This window comes from Phlebotomus argentipes, unplaced genomic scaffold, assembly GCF_947086385.1.
Source record: "Phlebotomus argentipes unplaced genomic scaffold, Phlebotomus argentipes genome assembly scaffold_18, whole genome shotgun sequence".
Taxonomy (NCBI): domain Eukaryota; kingdom Metazoa; phylum Arthropoda; class Insecta; order Diptera; family Psychodidae; genus Phlebotomus; species Phlebotomus argentipes.
Window position 1 is genome coordinate 10,912,884 of NW_026776177.1, and position 16,769 is coordinate 10,929,652.

The 16,769-nt window shown below is 38.0% G+C and overlaps 1 protein-coding gene across 1 annotated transcript in view; it reads right to left on the reverse strand.

Moving 5' to 3' along the window:
- The window catches only part of LOC132260651 (GTP-binding protein Di-Ras2), a 33,938-nt gene extending 18,883 nt beyond the window's left edge, over positions 1–15,055 (reverse strand). Inside the window, exon 1 of the mRNA XM_059758925.1 lies at positions 14,576–15,055. The gene's annotated coding sequence lies outside the window, so the exon portion shown is untranslated. The remainder of the gene's footprint in view (positions 1–14,575) is intronic.
- Positions 15,056–16,769: the final 1,714 nt, after the last annotated feature.

Below are 16,769 nucleotides of genomic sequence, written 5' to 3' on the forward strand. Positions count from 1 at the left end.
TGGTGAATAAATATAATTCTCAGCTTGTTCACAATTCGCTATATTTATTCTTGGCACGGCTATGAAATTGAGAGCCTTAACCTTTGTGAAATTATTCATTAAAACGTTGAAAGCGAGATTTTGTGAATCATGCCAACTATTTAACGTTCATTAAATTAATGATAAATATAAAATAAATTATATCATAACGCCGAAATATTGAATGCCAAGTCGAACACGGATATTTGAAGCGATTTCGGAGCAAGGATCATATCTTTAACATAACCTTCTCTGCATAATTTAGCATAATACGCTATTTGCTTAACACTGCAGCATAAAATTACCATGATACAGGCCTAACAGCATGATATTTTATTTCATGTATTCGAGAGCAGGTGTTCAACTCTCACATCGTAAAGGATTTTTTTGCGAAAAGTTGCATAAATATAAGCTCAGCCCAATTGGAATTTAAAATGAAGAGTAAACAGTGGCAGTACAAATTACAAATGGAAGATTTTTGTGATTTAGGAAAGAGAAGAGCAAACTTAGGAAATTCGTACCGATTCCATGGCAGTAATTGAGATTAATAGAGTTCTTGTTCTTCATGTCCTGCGTGATGTTGAAGAGTTTCACGACCACATGGCAAAGTTTGCTGTAGAGAAATAGGAACATTCATCAGTTCATGTCTGGAATGAGAGGAGCGACTCCTCCAAGGGCGTCAACTCTCGCCGATTGCTTCCGCCAACAGTGTCACCCGCACTATGCGTGTCTAGACTAAATTAGATTTGCCGCACTCGAGATTTTATTGAATTCTCCCCAACGCAGTGATAATTTTAATTGGTTTTCCCATCACTTTTGCTCACCCGTTTGTGCTGAGTGATAATAAAAATCACATGTATCACCCGCAAAACACATTTCTTCGCATATTCCCTCGCCCTTTGCTGCCAACTTGTCAGCCCAGATCCACCGACAGATATGCGTCACGGTGTTTCGGGTCTCGCACTTTCCATTTCCGGGTAAAAGCTTTCTCTCTCTCATGACATAAAGCACCCATAAAATTACACAAACACTCCACCTAAAGTTTCTTTCTCACAAAATTCCTGCCAAATAAACTGAACTTGCCAATTTCTGGGGAAAATTGGTGAATACAAAGAACAATTAACAATGGTGGCTCATAACTGAATCATATACCAAATTATTAAATCCACTCGTAGAAAAGAGAACTTAAAATGCTTTTTCAGAATAGAAACTTGAGTAATGATTAGGGTTTTCATAGAGATTTTAGATGGTAATTTGATAGATATTTCCAAAAGCTATGATTGAGAATAAAACATTTGGCTATGAATGTGGAACAGTGAGTTTCTGTACCCCATAATATACATGAGTATTTTTGCACATTCTTCATTTTTATACAATAAATTTAGAAATATTTTGACCTGTATCAGTATATTACAGATATGTCAAAATGCATCATTGTATGATTTCCAGATGATGAATTCTTGGAACAATATCACCTTTGGAGTGTTTAAAAGAGCGGAATTGAGGATACAAGTGAATGTCTGATGTCAGCAAAGTTCAGCTTGTCAACATTTGACCTTGTCATGTATGGGAAAAGCATCGTGAGATATTGGATTTTCACTTAAAGTTTCCATTATTCACTTAATTTATAAATTTCCTTTCTATTTTTACCAGCAACATCATTATTACTTTCCTACTTCTATGAATAATTCAAAATCTGTCTACGATCATGCTAAACGAAATTTCAATTCAGACTTTTCATGCACGGCAATTAATGTTCTAATTACTTGAGTAAGTTTGTAATTAACCCTCCTTTCAGTGTTTGACCTCAATTGACAGCGATGCCTTGAGAATGTTAAGGGTTCCCTTAAACAGAACATCAAAGTGCATCGAAAAAGACGTCTCCTCGTGCCGGGCACAAGAGTTTCTAATTAAGATATTACAATGGCTGCAGCCGAAGTCTGTGCTCTGCTGATGAGAAGACGAGTCAATTCGATTCGAGGTGCAATTAACTTTCAGATCGTGAGTCCATTGTCCAGAGGGTGTGTTGGTATCACATGAGAGATATTTTTAGCCACACACCGTTTCGCTTGTACCTGGCGTATTCATCCTAGGCGTGGAATCGAGGGAAAGGGTGCTCGGCTGGACATTGATACAATATGATGATGGCTATCAGAAAGCAATTAGGAATTTGTGATCATCTTGCATGATCGTTATTTGATTGTCTCCTAAGCGATTGGAATTGTGGCTATTTGGGAGCCACTAAGAGGTGGGCTCGTGTACATCCGAAGATGGGCCGGACTGTGAAGACATTGTTATCTCAGAGGAGGAGCGCACATCTCTTGATTGCCTCTTTTTGCTCACATCAAACGCATATCCGGAATTGTTTCCGAAATAATTGACGAAAATAGGTCTTCCAATTTCTTAGAAGCACACCAGCAAAAAACTAGTCAGGTAGTGGGAGGAATGGCCTTTTCGGTGTTTCATGAAAGTGCCCCTGCGGGAATGCTTGCTCTCTTCCGCGTATTTTTCCATTGCTCCTTCAAAAATAGATCCACACTGGCTCTATTATGGTTACTAATCAATATTTCCATGCTACACGCGATACTTGGCCATTTGTGTGTGAGATTGAGAGATTAATCTTTGGTGTTTTCATCCACTGCCACATTTGAAAGCTTTCCAACACGCAGATTCCCATCAGTTATTAGTTTGTGCGAGCACTCAGACAATGAGATATTTTGCGTAGCATGGCTAAATAAATTATCACCAGAAACCCAATCTCAGCCTCATTGTTCACGGAGAGTGATCTAAAATTGAATTTATATTTCATAACTGGAAATGGCGTCTGGAGAGAGTCGTTTTCGAAATATTGACTTTCAGCCATTCCTTCTCGTTCATTATGAAGATAAATAAAAAAGGTAAGAGAGTGAAAAGGAATTAAAATTGTATGATTGACTAATGGCAACCAGTCCATTCTGACCCTTTGTATGGCCGGAAGCCACAAAAGGAGTTTCTGCAGTAAATCTCTAGTATACCGCGAAGTACAACAGTTAGACACACACTCAGGCCTCCTGCTGATAAATTATGGGTTAATTTGGTAACTTCCTTGCTTTTCACCAAAACAAAGAATTAATTTGACTGAGAATTGTGCGGTTCATCAATCGACCCGACAATAGGATCCCTTTTGCCCCTGAAATGATATCATTATGGAAAATTATTTATGAGTTTGTGATCTCCTACGCTCTGACATTTTCCTCCACGCATCACCCACGGGCATCGATAGTCTGATTTTTGTGTTAGACCAAGCTTTTAGAAAGCCTTCTCAATTCCATTAAAACAGCAACTCATGCAGACATTGTTGGACAGAGAAGAGAGCGGTAAAAAATGGGGAATTTATCAAATTATCATTCCATGCTGGAAGCTAACAAGGGGGGATTTTCTATATTACATGAAAATTAAATCACAAGAGAGCCATCAAGAGGTGGGGTGGAAAATTTTTGTATAAGTATACGGGATTATTGGCTCTTTGCCATGCCCAGATTTTCACGTCTCCGTGATGGATTAGTGCCGAGAGAGGAGTGAGCCCGAGAGACTTCACCTGGTTCGTGAAAAGGCGATGGGAGACGGTGGCACTGACAAAACATTCACACTGGCTTAATTAATCATCAGCATCAATTACTAAAGACCTAATAGCAGGAACGATTTAACATTCCACGTTCATTCTCACCGACTTTTGCTGTTGTCTCGACGATGTGCGTCGGATGGTGAACCTCTCTTTGGGGTGTTTGCGAATAAGAAGGCATTAGCGTACTTCTTATTGCTGGCACATGACAAAATTGGGGGGGTTGAGTGTAGTACAATTGCTTGATAAAGTGTCTCTGGGGATGGGGATGAATTTTCAAGTGTTCCCAAACACATCATAAACACGACAAATGACTCTCTGAGTCTCCACTTCTTGTGGTTCGCTCGCAAAAGTTCAATGTTTGAATTTTAATTAAGCACCCCAATTTAATACGTATACTGAATTATACACTATATTTCAGGTTAATTGATGTAGATGAATTACCAGTGGAGATTTAGTTAACTTTCACAAGGATTTGCGAAATTATTCATCATTGTCTGAGCCAAGGCGTGAATTTTTGACCAGACTTGTTTTCTTGTCAGTCGTGTCTCTCAGAATAGCGTCTCATTCTGGGAAATTCAATACGTCGTATCAATTTTCCATTTGCTTTTGCACCACTGAACTGAGAGAATGAGCCTTGGTGCAATGATTTGGCGTAATGACATCAATTGTGGCGTGACAGCGAATAAATCTTGGATGTCATGTGTCCAGTGTGGAAAAAAGGGAACCTTTTTTCCACCGTCTAGACGAATCACCGCTCAATGTGCTAAAAGGACCATGTGTGCAAAATTCAAGACTATTTGACCATTCTTCGCACGCGGTTCGAGTCATTGAACTTTCCCACCTTTTTCGGTTCTCACAATCAAGTGAGATAATCCTTATCATTACTCTTTCTTGGACAAGCGGTCTAATGAGCAAAAATTACAACTTTCTCATACTCCTTTATAATATGATTTTCCAACTTTTCACTCATTTTTTATATGAAACTTTTGACAGCAAGCTGCATGTGAAACTTAATTCTACTTCCCTGTCCAAACACCTTTATAAATATAATTAGAATTTTCCGCCTTTTCACGCCATGGAATTACAAAGCCACAAGTTGTGTTGAAAATAGCAAGGAAAGTAGTGATGAAAGGAAAAGAAAATTTTATGTTGTAAGTTTTCAATTAGGAGTAAATGCTAAATTTCCGAGTTCACATAGTAGTTGATATGTGAAGTATAGAATAGATTACAAAAACTTTGTTAAAACTTCTAGATTTCTTTTATCACAAGATGCAGAAAACATTCGTACAGATTAAAAGCTCGCAAAATACAAGTCGTAAAAGAAGTTGTATTAATAAGCATTATTTAGGAAATATGACTCTCTCAAAATGCATGATTATATGCTTATGAATACTTTATGAGTTGTATGAGATTTTCATGTTTTTCACGTACATTATGTATAGCCTTTTATCGTATATAAATTTCTGGTTCTAAATAATGAAATACAAAGAAATGTCTAAAATGTGAATCTTGATGTTTTGATGAAAAAATGTATTTTACAAGAACTCTCAAATACCAAAGGACATTAAGCAAATTGGACATTATTAGTGTATTTGAATGATAAATATGAATTTTCTCCATTATAAAAAAAAAACGCATTTTAATCTTGCGCAAGACAAATTACTTCAGTAAAAGTAAGTTATTTCTTTGAGAGTCTGAAATAAATCACTCTTGACGTATTTCACTCTCTTTTTACCTGAGAATGTTTGCACTAAATGGCCAGTAGAAAATGTTCACTCTTGTGAATGAAAGAATTAAGAATGTAATGAAGTGTCTTTCATTTCTCCTTCTTGCGAAATAGCGAACATCTCGCTCATGGGAAATATGATTACTCACAACCATTGATTTTGAAAGTGTCATTCTGTGAAATTACACATTCTGCAAATGCGATTCATTTCCTTGTAGCTTTTTTCATCAGTCGAGTGCTTCTCATGCTCTATCTTTTCATCCGCACTCGTGATTTTCTCCTTCGCACAAATAAAATAAATCGCAATTGAGAAATTTCATGAATCACACAAGAAATTTGATCTCTGCTTCTTGAGTCCTTCTTCCACGACTGCACGAATCAAATCCCTTTTATTATTTATAGACCAACGCTCCGGAGCTAAAAAGGGGAGTGAATGTGTCGGGTATGATAGAGAGGATGAAGAAAGTGTGGAGTGACAAATCACAGCCAGCAATTTTTATGTGGGGCAGACTGTTTGGCTAGTAAAAGTGTTATTTATGGGTTGCTTTATAAGCCACCAAGTCATGAATATTTTTCAACAACCAGCATTATCGGGGACCATTTTTCAACTCATTCCATTCTATTTAGGAGTTTTATCAGCCAATCAATTAAATCAACTCCATCGCTCTTCCTGGGCGAAATGCAAATTGAAGCACTCTCGGTGAGCTTTCGATTTTCGGCGAAACCTCTGCATAATGTAAGCCATTTTTCAAGTACACCCACCTTCGGTCCAAAGAGACCGTGATTAATCGGGACATATAATTTAATTAGTTACTGCTCTGACAATCCAAGAGTGTAATTTACCCAGGCCACACTTTATGTTCCAGCTCAATCTTCACTGGCAACAAACTCAACGAGTTTTCATCCATTTACATTTCATGGAAATTATTCCTTTATGTAAATTTAAAGTTTTTCCTTCACCTCAAACTCACCGACTTTTGTATGTTTTTTTTCCTCATCCACCGCCAAGTTTAAAATCTAATAAGGGTAGCAAAGAAAGAGCATTCTTTTCCGCATAAGTAGTTGGGGCAAATGGTATCTTCGTCCACAGAGTGTTTCCTAAATTTAAAATCATCACTCTCCCCAAGATTCTTCTCGCCCGGAGGGCAAAAAATGTCGCAATGAGTTTCTCGAGAAGCCATATCGAGGTATAAGGGTGTAAATGAAGAAAAGTTGCTAATGTGGTAAAAATGTAAATGGATGAAACTTCTCAATGTTAAAAGCACTCAATTAGAGAATGAACCAAAAAGCAGAAGCTGTCTTCCCGGGTAAAATACGGTAGGAAACGCTGGAAAGCTCCACCATGTGCTTATTTGCATGAACATTTGCGTTTGATTCGAAAGATGGAATATAAATACATCGTGAATGGTATGCGGAAACCCTTTATCGCAAATGTGTGAGCTTTTTCATGTACAAATGGGTTTTCCATAAGTTCAATATGTTGTTGACTTGTTTACGAGTTTAGTCAAATTTTAGATTTATGGCAATTTCTAATACTGCTTCTTTTAACCGGTTGGTGAGGAAGAGAAGACCATGCAAAACCCATCGTTATGACACTTTATCAAAGCAACATACACATTTCTATAAGCAACCTAGAAACATTAAGCTCTATGGTGGGAAAATAAGTCAGCAGACGTGAAAGAAAGACGAGTAAATGTCTCATCGATTTTCGATTTGCTTTTGATCTTACTCCGATTTATTTGCATAATTTATTTTTAAATTCACCCCTTTTCACGCATTACACGCCTCTTCCTTTTCGGGGCTGTGTTTGCCGAAGGAAATATTTCGTTGACACACCATTTCTTTTCCTCATGCACGGCTACAAAGTCGGGCCTAAAAGTTCCCAATGAGACAAATCTTGAGGCAATTTCTTGTGAAAGTTTCACACCTTCTGAGCCCAACTTTCCGGTGGAGATAAATAGGTAATTTTAATTTCAGCTCTCGTTTATGTCCTTCTTCGCTCCTTTGGAACACGGAACATTTTCCCCACTCCCTTATAAGTAGGTTATGCACAGGGGAAGAGGAAATAAGAGGGCTGTAAATAAATTATTCGCGTCATCTTTATACTTCATCTATAGTGCTCTATTCCTCACTTCGGCTGCTTCTCAAGGGAAAGTGCTCGGTAGTGAAGTGGAAATAGTCCTTGGGAGCGATTCCTGAATAAAGTCCCTCATTTTCAACCCTTAGTCTCACATTATTTTCCCACTTGAGCACTCTTTGGGAAAGTACTCACACCCTCTGACCTCTCCAATCACCCGTTGCGTGTGGGTTTCGCCTGAGAAACAGTGTCTCATCCAGGCAATTTCAAGAGCAGCTTCCCCGAAGGTGATTCAGACATATCAAACGGTCCTTTGATTTTCTGATTTACTACCATGATTAACTCACTGTCGGAAATTAGTGTCACTCATAAATAATCTCTTTTGCACGTGCTTCATCAATTAAAGCTATGCCTTTCTGCCACGGTCATCAATTGGAAATATAATCTCTGTCCATCGCATAAAAGCCATGAGCGAGGGACCTCTTCGGTAAATTAATGGACAACATTTAAAATTCCACATACACACAAGGTATTGCTTTAATCCCACATTTTGTTCATTCGCTTCCATCGCCCCTCGTCAGTGCTTTCCGCACTCCAATCACATGGATACACACTCATCCCTCCCAGCTCTGCCACACCAGAGTGGATTTCACATTGCATTATCCGCCCCCTCGTATATTAAGCACTGGCCCTTAGCAAGAGTTGAGACATAGAGGAATATCCATAGATGTGATAAGGATATGCTTTGGGTCTAGGTGAGTTAGCAAGCGTCCCATGAGTTTCAATTTATACACCCAAGAGAATTTTAAACAGATCATTTAGCAATAATGCACAGTAAATTTACTAGGAATGATCTTATCAATTTTATGACTTCATTCTCAATTTATTACTTCTAAGGTAATGGTCCGTTGGGACATAGACTAGAACTTCTTGAAGTCAATGCACTGAAATTGTGAAAGTTTAGCAGCTTATGTATACATTTCTGACAGTGCTTTCACTCTTTTCCCTGATACGAAGCATCCTTGTTGAAATTTATTCGTGCCATTGTTGGTGCAGTGTTAGAGCTGTTACTGAACCTTCAAGTGTATTTTGGAATTTAGTGTAAAAGGATGCGTGTGCTGTGAATATTACACAAAACATTGGGTCAACATGCGCCCCAGGCTCTAAGTGCATTTCACCGGCTTTGCCCAACTTGTGGGCACAGAATAGCGGAAGGAGAGTGAAATGTAGAGGGGAAAATCGGAAATTAATGCTATGATAACAAACTCTGAAGCGGACTGCAATTTTATTGCTCCGTATGGCACTTATTTGTGTTCCATATGCAAACACACAAACTGTTTTGCTCGTGAAAACAGCTGAAACACATCCATTGGCAAATGGCAATTATCTTCTTCCTCTGCAATTGGTATTCAAATGAGAAGGAAGAAAGCCAATGGAGAAGACCAACGCAATGCCCTTTTTTATCATCGCAAGAGTAGAGAAAATTTGAGTGAAGCAGAATGAAAAGATAAACAATTCAAAAGTGCTTTGATAAAATGCCCTCAATGGGAAGCACTTCTAAATTATATCGAGAAATATTGGCAAATGAATTTAGAGTGGCTATAAAACATCTGAGGATGTTCATCTATGGAAATTGACTGATCGTCTGGGATGGATTTTAAATGAATGAAAAGGGAAAATGATGGTGGAATCATAATAAATTTAAGAGCTTCAAGGATGAAATTGAAAGCACTGAAGTGGAATTACACAGGAGGGCAGTTCATAAAGTTTTGTTTCACTCTCTTGTGACAGCTTGAAAAATTCTAGATAATTTCCATATGTTTTTTCTTCGATATTGATTTCCACTGTGGTTCCTTTCGTATGTGTTTTTTTCTCTCTTCCAAACACTGAATAGAATATTAATGATGAATGGAAATTGAATTGTTCTTCCTTCTTTGTCGCCTGCAAAGGTACAATTTCATCATGATTTATCTCCAAAGGAACGTGACCAAGAAGAAAAAATACTGTATTATTCAATACTTCTGCGGAAGCCCATCAAATTTTCTTGTGGCATTTTGAGCATAAGTAAATTTGGAGACTCCGAAACAAGATCAATAATAGAATAGATGCTTATATTTTCAAGATATGATATTGAATGGATTAAAAAGCTCAGTTTTGAGGGAATTGAAAACGTTGCCTCCCAATAAATTGATTTATCAATGCGGATTTCGATCCCGCATGATGTAATTCACTTTTCCCATTTTCATCACTACTCTGGCAAATTTGCATGCAAACAATTGTTTAATCCGATTAGTTTATCTTCTTTCTTTCACAACACACCATGTCAATGGGTTTTCCATCTCACAGCGGCTATTCTAACACGACACAGGACATACATATATCACAAATGAAGGCTTAGGTTTGGGGAAATGACAAAAATTTCAAAACGTGCCCGAATAAATTACAGCAAATCCACCCGCCTTTGGTCGATGCGAAAGGAGAAATACGAAGATATATAGAGACCTTTCGCCATGGAATTTTGAATTAGACACACGCCGGGGCGAGGGGTGCACACATAAATGGTTGGTGGAACCATTTCAATTACCATAAGCGATGATGAAATTCTCAGAACAACCAATTCAGTAAAATTTCTCGTGTTATCTAACATGATATTTTCGTGTTAGCTTTTCAAATTGTTCTCTCACCGGTTTTTCTTAATAATTTGCCGTAGAAATTTAGTCCGTTTCGCTCACTATCACTAGAGGAATTTTAATTAATTTCGACTTGATGCTTGCCACAAATTGAATTTGATGTAACTCATCTCAAAGCATTTGTGTTTTCCGTCTTACAATTTTGTCTAGCAAATAACAAATAGCTGAAGGTGGAATTTAGGACTTTTAATCAGCACTGAAAGTCATCTAAATGCCAAAGCTCTATCCTTTCTATCATGATGTTTCATTGAAATGGTGTAATAAGATTGAATTAATCAAAGAAAATTACAGGAGAATGGTTATGATATCCTTCATGAAAATTTTGAAAATTTATGAATAAGATGTGTTATTGGATCAAAATTGCGAATCGCTTATCGACGAAATTGAGGTCGAATATTGCAGATAGAGAGCGATTGTTATAATTGAAATGTAAGTTATTGATAGTATTATTCATGGTGTGTCTCTCGAATGATTCAGCCCTAAACACTCATTTCGACGATAAGCAAATGACGCCCTTCCGATAAATTATATAGTGGCAAATCTTTATGGGGCACTTGACCTCACCATCAGGCGATCGAGAATTCCACACAAAGAGAATTAATAAATTTCAGTCCTAAGTATCACATCTATTTGGGATGCCCAATAGAGCGTGATGCGAGTAGAATGATTCTATCTGGTAAAGTATATAAAATTAATTATAATTGGTAATGTTGTGAAATTTGTGGCAGCGGCCAATTCACCAAAGAAATATCGGCTCGATTGTGAAAAGTGGGAATTATAGCCATTTATCGTGAAATACATTCTGGGATATAATTACAATGATGAATAAGGGGGGTGGGAGTTGGTGCTGTTTAGGCTCCAGCAAACCACAGACACATTGTTGAGGCGTACGAGCCACTAAGAGAGTGTTTTGTGTGTATTTAGTGGGGTATTATTATAAATATCAGCATGGATTGAATACCCGGAGATGTTCTTTGCAAAGTTTTACGCTTGGAAGGGCTTTTTAAGCACTGAGCGACTTTCTCATGAATACACTGTAAATTCACCGCCCCCATCCATGGAAACTGAATAAATAGTGCACGTTAAGAGCGTGAAAGTCCTTGAGCTTCCATTCTCGCGTCGGTTTTGCTGAAAGTCAATGGTGAATGGCAACTCATGTAAAAATTCTACCATTTTATCGTGTGAAAGGATGCAGAACTCTGATTGTCAAGAAGATACTAATGCAGTATTTCTCCCATTTTATACATTAATGATATTTAATGTTGCAATCATGAAAATACACATGCTTACGCTCACGTTTATATAAACCTTTTAAGCCAATGTTTTCGCAATTAAAATATTTTCCAAGGAAGAAACCATAAGAATTTCCAAGACCATACCCTATTTCCCGGAAAATCACATCGAAAAGACAGTGGAAAAGAAGGGTGGGTTTCCTAAAAATTAATTTATGGCCTTCAGAGTGATTTTCCGTGGCTGAATTGCTTGGTAGAAAGTCAAATAGTCCAAAGGGAGTGAATTTTTCCGACAGTGAGATGCGTCCAAAGGCAAATGGGACAATTTCCTTGCTCTGTTTCTCCCATGAAAAACCCACAATTTATGTTGAGGAGTCATTCGGAACAACTGGGAAGTGCAGCCACTTTCAGATTAGATCATTGTACCATCATCATCATTCTTTCTCATCGTCTCATCTTCTGTAAGACGCTTTTTCTCCTCTGCCATGCAAGAACATCTTCTTGTTTTTGTACACGAACGTCGAGACAAAGATGCTCGAGAAGGGAGAAATGTAGCACATCGGCACATTCTGTCGACAATGGATAACTGATGTACACGACGATCGAGGAAGACGTTACATGTTGGTGGTGCTGCAGGGCATATGGGTGGAATAAAGGATGTTAGCACCACCGAAAAATCCGCCCTTACGAACTTATGAGCCAAAAATGCGCAGACAGAATGATTAAAATGTTAAGTGATTGAGATTGAGAGGAAATTGCCATGTTCTTCTGAAATTGCCGTCTAAACACGTTTCGTGACGATATTGTGGAAAAAAATTTGACATGCAAGTTTGATAAACAATCATCACAAATCAATACACAATGTTACAACGCACGTTAAGGTTTATCACATGCGTCCTATAACGCTTTTATGACCATATGTTCAGACCTTTCGTTTCGTTTAACAACCTCTCAAATGCAATAACTCCAAATTCTTTTATGCTTTCTCGCCACAATCCCACCCACCCTATATATCTTCCCGAGAAGACGAATGACTAAAGATGTCTTCAACAAAGAAAATCACTTCACCATTTATTGCAGTGAGAAAAGTTTTCAAGTGCATGTAAGTGGATTTCTTCCTCTTGATCTGTGTAGTTTGAGAATTCTTCTGTATAATTGATTAGCATCGCCATTCTTATCAATTCCTCACTTCTATTTCAGCTCTTTTTCCTTTCTGTAAGAGATTTTCACTATGAAGAGTCGTCATTCTACACAGCACTTCTGCTTTTGGTATTGTGACACAGGGAGACATTACGAGAAAACTTTCTCAATCTCGCAAGCGTGAAGCTTTTATCTGCAGTCGGATAAAAATCCAGAATGATTTGAATATTGTCTTACCAGCACAAAACACAGAGACATGAAAAACGAAATAGAATTCTGGCGCGCCAAAAAATATCAGATTTGATTTCACCTTTATTTCCTATACCTTTCCCTCGAGGCTTTTCCCAAAGCCCACCTTCTGGCGCAGTGTATTCTTTTTCATGTGGGCTTTTCCTTTTCTCTTTCCGCACATCTTCCAGCGTCAAAATGAGCCATCGACAGAAATTTGAGTTCGCCTTTTCACCCTCCCACTCGTGACATTTATTTGCATTTTGTGCCAGTAAAAAGATACAGGGAATTATTGTAATAAAATCACAATAGCTACGAGTGGTAAAAAGTACAATCATTTTTTTCCCTTAATAATCGATTTTTTTTCTCTAAATTCTAATTTTCAGTAAGCAAATATACTCCTCCTTGTGGGGTTTTTCTTGCCCAGTAATTCCATGCGGAATTCAGTGTGAATATTCTCTATGCAAATAAAGTTTTATTCAGCATTTCATGGGAAATTCTCTCTCCATGGGATTATTTGAGGGAAATTCTATCCCCCTTTTTTGGGGTGTCTCTTTTTACCCTCTCAAAAGGGATAAACCGTTCAATTTTGTGGACAAATCTCTCGTATGCATTTCACTAAAGAATAAGAAAAAGCTTTTTCGATATTATCCAAAGCTTCTGCTAATATTACTCTCACTCTTCTCTCCCTCGTTAAAGCAAGAAAAAATGGGAAAAAGTAAACTCATGTCGGCACATGAGAGAAATGCCATGTTAAGAACTTGATGCTTCAGGCGTCCACATTGTTACCTCTTTTGTTGTGAATATAACACTCAATAAAACCCAAAGTTGGATGAGTGTCGGAACTTATTTAAAAATAACTATATTGAAATTCTGGAAATGTATTTCTTCGATTTCACAATTTCTAGCGATGGAATTTTAAATGCATTTGAAGCAATGAATTGGCAATCCTGATACTTTTATTTGGTTGCTTTCAAATCACTTGGTTAATGAAGTTTCACCCGGAAAAGTTGAAATGCTCCAATTTGAAAAATAAATCGCCAATCAATATTATTCTTTAGCATTATTTTGGAAAAATCGCTTAAATTTTTTTTTCAATATCGAATTATAAAAAAGCAATAACAATCAATAATAATTGCAGCTCGTTAAATATTGTATTAATTCATATCGTCACTGAGACTAAAAAGCAGTAATGCAGACACTTTTCCATTTGCACATAATTTTTTTTCTTCTCAATTGCAATGGAGTATGTTTTGGGAAAATGCAATTAAAAGAACGAGACTGAAAGTTAGTTGAGTGCAATTTTTGCGTATGTGCAAAGTTTTTAATTTTCACAACATACAAGTTTTTATAAGGGATGAAAGCACATATATGTACATATAGAGTGACATAGAATTTCTAGGGTTTTGATGAGAGCTGAAGTGAATAGCAGTGAAGGTATTGATGATATTGTGAGTGGATATTTCGCGTATTTGATGACTTGCTCCAATTAATCGGAAATGCCCCGGAGGGAGACCAATCAATGCGCAAAAATCCCTTCAATTTGATTATGATTGAGGAATATGTCAGTGGGATATTTAGGGGCGTTAATCAAATGCCACAGAAACTCATATTTTGCTCCTTCAATCCATGAAGTAGAGGATAAGACGAGAGATTTTCTTCAAAATTAATATCCAACCATCCGAATGAGATGAACAGATGCTGAGAAATATGCAGGATGAATAGGGACATTTCCTCGTGGCTTCCCCCCAACGAAATATGGCCCATAAATGCCAGAAGCCACATTTTTCTTCATCTCACTCCATCTGCATTAACAATTGCTCCATCATTGATTTAATTTACATCGCAAGAGGGACTTACGTGCCGCCTTCGAGGGATTTATCTGGGTCCGGCAGAGGTATTTTCTCACTTTTTTCGCTTTTTTTCTCTGTTCACATTTAACACATCCAGTGATGCCTACCCAGCACCTCAGCGCGGATGATAGCCGTTTTTCACTGTTTCTCTTTTGAAGGAACAACGCCTTTCCCGCACCGTTCAAATTGGGCCACGAAGCGAATGATAAATTTTTCACATGAAAGAACCAGACAAATGTCCATATAAATCACTTATGAAGTATTTAATGTGCTCACTTAATCGTGCACGTTGGAAAAAATCAATCTTTTTGGAGAGGGAACTTTCAAGTTTGTCGTCGAAGTTTGATGGCTCTTTTCCCGACGAAGAAGTTGAGGGTGTAGTTTGAAGCACAAACACTGTGGCTGAGTGATCTTCTCAAAAGACCGCTAAAGAAGGTTTTGCCAGGGATGAGAAAGTGCGTCCAACACCATCGATGGTCGCAGCGAGACTGTTATCGTTCACAGTTCATCGTCCCACAAAAGGGGAGAGCTTTTATGTTCGAAAGCACTGCTCTCGAGTGGGGATTTGCTTTCTCTCTGTCTCTCTCACTCTCTCTGTCTGTGAGAGGAAAAGCTGGGGAAAATTGTCGGCTGGTGAGAGAAAAATTACCTTTGTACTATAGATAAAATGAACAATATGCCCACAATGAAATTTCCACATTAGGGTGAATACATATCGCCCAAATGTCCCTCTAACGAGGGGGTTTCTCGGAGTCCAGCAATCTCTTTGTTTCCTCCGCAACCGCCAATAAAAGAAGAAAAAAAATTGTCCAGGAGAAGTGAGACAAGAAAGAAGAGAGGAAATCACACAAATATTTGTGTGTGATGCCAAAAAGAGAGTTCACCGCATGGTTTGAGGTGACGAATCTAATTAGGATTGCGATAAATTTCCTTGTTAGCAAATTGTTACTGAATTGGTACAATTTTCTCCCACAGAGAATTCCATTGATTAAACAGCAGAAACATACCACGCATCTCACCGTCTATTTATCAGGTAAATAAACTTCACATACACACTTATTTGCGGGGGATCAGATGAGGAGTGAAGAATGCTGGAGTCAATTGTGTCAATTTGATGTTTAATGGATTTTGGCGGATGGTGTGGGGATAAAATTGCACACAAGACAGTCTTTCGCATAATCATTGTGATACACTTCGCTGGATGCTAATAGACATTGATGGCAGTTTTGTTACAGAAGCAACATCTTATGTGACATTGGCATATGGAGAAAATATCCTTCTTCCCACACTGGGAGCGCGTGAGTGTGGAAAATTCGGCGAAAAACGACGCGCCGCAGGTGGATCAGATACACAACCAAGAAAAACATCTCCCTTTCACAAAATATAGACGCGAAAGTGATTCAGCACAATAACCAGACAGTCGCAAGTTCAATGGAAAAGGCACACATGAAAGGATTCCTTAATTTCCGCAAGCATAAGTTATTTGCTTTTTTCCTTAACCTGTTCAAGGTAATGTATAAGTTGTACTTTTGTTGGGTTGATCGATGAAATGCAAGTTGTTTTTTCTACTGCTGAATTACACATAAATCAACATAACAAAATCTTTAATGCCCTGAGTGAAGTTCTAATCCTGGGTCAAGATGAATTTCTCTGCTCGGGGCACGTTTTCCAGCGTGTGGAAAATGTTCACAAATACAAGAGTCTATCGACTTTACGGAGCGTGTATGGAGATTTTTCTGTGAGGGAAACTTTCTGATTTATTGCGTGGATGCTTAGCGACGGGGAAGTCTCCATCATCCCCTTGAGAAGGTGAGTGGCGTATTTGGAGTGAATATTTTCTTTTGTACTTGGAACCCGTCAAAGTGTATCACGTGTGTGTATGTGGGTCAAAAGACTTTTCCCTCTTCCATGACCACCAAACTGCCACACATGCTGTATTTGCAGAGGCGCCCAAAGCATTTCGCTGCCTCTCAACCGTAAACACACAACTTGCGGCGCAGCTTTCAAGTGACTACCGAGGAGCTTTTCCACACTAAATAATTTAATGATGTTAGTAATAAAAATCGTAAGAATACACAATTGACTCCCCGAGTCTGATTGTATTTGCTCAGAAATCTATTTTCGAAATCAAATTACAACTTTTGTGACTTTTCCGATGGCGTGAGGAGGGAAACAATCAATGAATTTGTGAAGGAAATACG